Source organism: Vigna unguiculata, chromosome 10 (assembly GCF_004118075.2).
Source record: "Vigna unguiculata cultivar IT97K-499-35 chromosome 10, ASM411807v1, whole genome shotgun sequence".
NCBI classification, from domain to species: domain Eukaryota; kingdom Viridiplantae; phylum Streptophyta; class Magnoliopsida; order Fabales; family Fabaceae; genus Vigna; species Vigna unguiculata.
This window is the reverse complement of record NC_040288.1, coordinates 16862935-16867487: the sequence shown is the minus strand read 5'-3', so window position 1 is coordinate 16867487 and position 4553 is coordinate 16862935. Positions and strand designations below refer to the sequence as shown.

At 33.8% G+C, this 4553-nt stretch overlaps 1 pseudogene; it reads right to left on the bottom strand.

Moving 5' to 3' along the window:
* Nucleotides 1–1987: 1987 nt before the first annotated feature.
* On the bottom strand, nucleotides 1988–3495 carry LOC114165303 (annotated as a pseudogene).
* Between the last annotated feature and the right edge of the window lie 1058 nt (nucleotides 3496–4553).

Genomic DNA, 4553 nt, shown 5'->3' with positions numbered 1-4553 from the left:
TGTACCTGTGATTTTAGTGCCCAAAAAGGATGGCTCATGGAGGATGTGTTCTAATTGTAGAGTAATAAACAACATCACCATCAAGTATAGGCCTCCAATTCCAAGGTTAGATGATCTTCTTGATGAACTTTATGGTGCATGTGTGTTTTCTAAAATTGATCTTAAAAGTGGCTATAATTATATTAGGATTAGAGAAGGTGATGAATGGAAAACTGCTTTTAAAACTAAATATGGATTGTATGAGTGGTTGGTTATGCCCTTTGGTTTGACAAATGCACCTAGTACTTTTATGCGGTTAATGAACCATGTTTTAAGAAAGTTTATTGGTAAATTTGTTGTGGTGTACTTTGATGATATTCTGATCTATAGCACCAGTCTTGAGTTGCATGTTGAGCATTTGCAATCTGTTTTGGTTGTTCTTCGAAAAGAAAAATTGTATGCCAATTTGGAAAAATGCATCTTTTATTCTGATCATGTGGTGTTTTTAGGTTTTGTTGTGGGTGCTAAAGATGTACAAGTTGATGCGGAAAAGGTCAAGGCCATCCAAGAATGGCCTACACCTAAGACTATCAGTGAGGTGAGGGGTTTTCATGGTTTAGCAAGTTTTTACAGGAGATTTGTTAAGGATTTAGTACCCTGGCTGCACCTCTAAATGAAATTGTTAAAAAGAATGAGGGTTTTAAATGGGGAGAGAAACAAGAGGAGGCCTTTGCTGCCCTCAAGCATAAGCTAACTAATGCACCTATTCTTGCCATGCCTGGTGAGTATAATGTTAGTTCCACATTCAATGTGTCTGACTTATCCCTTTTTTATGTAGAGGGAGAATCTGATTTGAGGACAAATCCTTCTCAAGAGGGAGAGAATGATGGAGGTGTGACAATGACCAAAGACAAAGATCCACTTGAAGAACTTGGAGGACCTTTGACAAGTTCTAGAGCAAAGAAATCAAAAGAAGCTCTACAACAAGTGTTGTCAATATTATTTGAGTACAAGCCCAAGTTTGAAGGAGAAAAGACAAAAGTTGTAAATTGCATCGTGGCCTAAATGGAAGAGGACTAACGCGCCAGATTAATGCAATTTCTTTTATTTAAATACGGGCCCATTTGACATCTTAAGAACCAGCCTTTGAAGACTAAGAAGACCTTGTTGAATACTTTTGGAAGACTTTTTGGCTGCCCAAATTTCAGTTATAATCAGCCATTAGGTAATGGACAATTATTAGCTTTATTGGTTTATTATTAGCACTAGTGGGATATAATGACAATTAATGGTCTTTTTGTAATCCTAATGGTTAAAGCTTCTATATAAGCTGAACCATTTCTTATCAATGAAATCAAGTTAAGTTTTGTTCAGAAATTCAATTTTCTATCTAATAGTGAGAGTGATTCTCCTAGTTCTTGAGTGATTCAAGAACCCTTGGCTGTATCAAAGGATTTTTCCATCCTTTGTGTGTTGCCTCCTTTGGAAAGAGTTATTCTTTCCTTCCACTTTTAGATTCACCCCTTATTACTTTCTTCTTCACCTAATTTTCAAAAGAATACCTAATTTTGCCCACAAAATATCTAGAGGTCATAACTGGTTCTAACTCTAAAAGAAAAAAAAATCCTAAGTCAGCCCTTGTGCAATGAGATTCACATCAGAACCCTAATGTCTTAAACATTTTCATATTAAAAATTTGCATTAAGTATTGAATTTGAATGTTAAGAATGACTAATGATGTACTCTATGTCTAGATGCCTAATCAATCAGTTGTTTTATTCTAATATAGGTTTTAATATCGTGTCCAATGATTAGATACTCACAAATAAGCAATCAATAATTAGCATGCAGTTAAGATTGATAATAGAACATAATAGTATGGAAAAGAAATATATTGAATAGTAGAAATCATAAAGAGTTAAGATACATTACATCCAACCTCGTGGATTTGGGAGTTAATTACTCCTATACATTCTAAACATTACAAAAATAATAATTTCAAATGCCTTCAACCTCCACAATCAGCCTTTACCAAATAATCTTCAAAGAATTAAAAAATTTTAAGAATACTTTTTAACTATCTCAAGCCTTCTATTTATAGATTTTTCAGATCTGGACAGCCTGAATTTTGTACTTGAATAAATTGTAATATATAATCCTTGATATATATCTTTCACCTTTTAAGATTATATATCTTTGATATATTCTTCAATCTTCTAGGATTTCCATATCTTTGATATATTCAAATCTTATGAGATTTCCACTTATCTGTAAAATATAAATCAAATACTTATCTTTCCAAAATTATCTAATAAAAGATAATGATCAAAATACCAATAAATTTATCTATAAAATATTAATTTACTAGATAGATAATAATCAAAATACTAATAAAAGATAAATTACTTATCTTTGCTAAAATTATTTAATAAACTCTTAATTATTTAAAAAGATAAGAATACAAATACGAATAAAAGATAAAAATAAACATAATAAAAACATGATAATGCTAATTATTAGTTGTTTACTAAATTTTGAAAGGAGTGTTACAAAAAAGTGACCATAAAGCAAAAAAAGGTGGCATGAGTACCTAGCATTACCATGGGGCTAACAAATTGCAGAGGGTTGTTGATGACCAAATCAAGATTAACTTGCCATCCAGTTTAAGCAAAGAGAGATAAGGCTCAAGAGGATGACTAGCAAGCATAATGTTAATGATGTAGTCAAGTGATTCAGCAACTTCCTACTATGCAATGACGTCAAAGCTAACAAGATATTGATCATCTCCAAGATGCTCAAGTGCCTCTTGCTTCCTCTTGTCAGAAGAACTTATCATAATCACATGGACCAAGTGCCTTTGTTATCTTCACCCACATGTGTCCAACTCCTCCAAGCCCCAATATTCCACCCCTCATCCCTTTCAACCCAAAAATTTGATAGCGGGTCATACACAATGAGACCAAAACACAACAACTGTGCAACTTGCTCTGGCACCAAATCATTTGCAATTTTCACCACAAACCAAACATCCAAATAGGCACAATCAATTTAGCTTCATTAGGTTACCAACAATTTTTAAATTATTCTATATATTGTGTTCGTTTTTGTAGTAAAAATTTAAATGGACATTGAAACCGCAATTAATAAATACCTTTTGCTCAACGATCATGGTTTCTACAATGGCATCCTTAGTGGGCTTTTCATCAACATAAACATCATTATAAGACCAAATATTTTCTTGTAGAACCTTGACCTTGGCTCTCTTATCCTCTTCGAGAGGTGAACTTGAAAGTGACCACTTATGACCATTGGATTTGATATCAACCAAAGAAGTCGCGAAACAACACCAGAGCCTTTCATACTAGGGTAGAGCACTAGCGAAGATTGAGCCCCCGTTGAGGCAATTGAGGAACACAACTGAGGATTGTTGAATCTTGAGCCCCCATTGAGACAATCGACGAACACAACTGGTACATCATGCTGGCAGTGTCCCCTACCAAACTCAAGACCAACCATTGCTACGGTGGTTGCATTATGACTAGTATTGTTACGCCAGATCACCAACAGGAACCACAACATCTGGATTTTGTCAATGTGTAGTTTGGGGTTGGGTGACGAGTTTGGGTTACGTTTGGGGTTGGGGTGGCATTTTTGGATTCTCGTTTTCACGCTAGATCAAGAGAGGAGAGCTAGATAAAGGGGTTTTGGTAACGATAAACTTGATTTTGGAAGAGGGACTTGGAGAGGTGATATAGAGTGAGAGGTTAGGGAACGAATGAAAATGGTCAAAATTTTATTACAAAAATTAGAGTGAATTGAAAAATTGGAGAGAGGGAAGTTGGTAGTTTAGATTTATTAAAAAGTTGGTTATAATGTCATATTTTACATGAAAAATATGAAGGTTCAAAAAATAGCAGTTAAAATTGTCATATTTTGCTTGTTAAACAGGGAAATTCTCTAATTGTCGTACTATGTTGTAAAAGTGGAAGTTTTAAATAACCTGCATATTAAAATCGTCGAAATTTACACTAATTTTTGAAGTATACCATTTTAACCCACCACTAATGAACTCAGTCCCTCATTCAACCACTACAACTTCACATGTGTCTTTAGGGCCTCCTATAACCTCTTTTGATATTACTATGCTTAAACCAACTATGCTTCTTGTCCATTTTATGCCTTTCCTACTTTCCTCTTATTATCTTCATTTTGGTGCTAGAGTTCCTAAAGAATAACCATTTTGAGGGAGCCACATTCGACCTTTGGCTAGAGCCATGGCTAGGAGATTGGTAGAAGAAGAAAGACTTCAAAGAACTCTACTCTATTTTTATTATCTTTTCTTTCCATCTCTTAACTTTGTAAAAATGTAAATAATTCTTTCCTTTAAGCTTTGTATTTTTGCCAAATGTATATTTCCTCTTGTATTTTTGCCATTTTAGGTGTGACAACCTCAATTTAATTGATTACAACAGTAATATAATCAATTAAATCAGGCAACATTTGCAAATTTATAGTTTTGATCTTTTTAACTAATTCTTGAGTGACTAGGAAAACTAAAGTGTTATTTCTGCTCA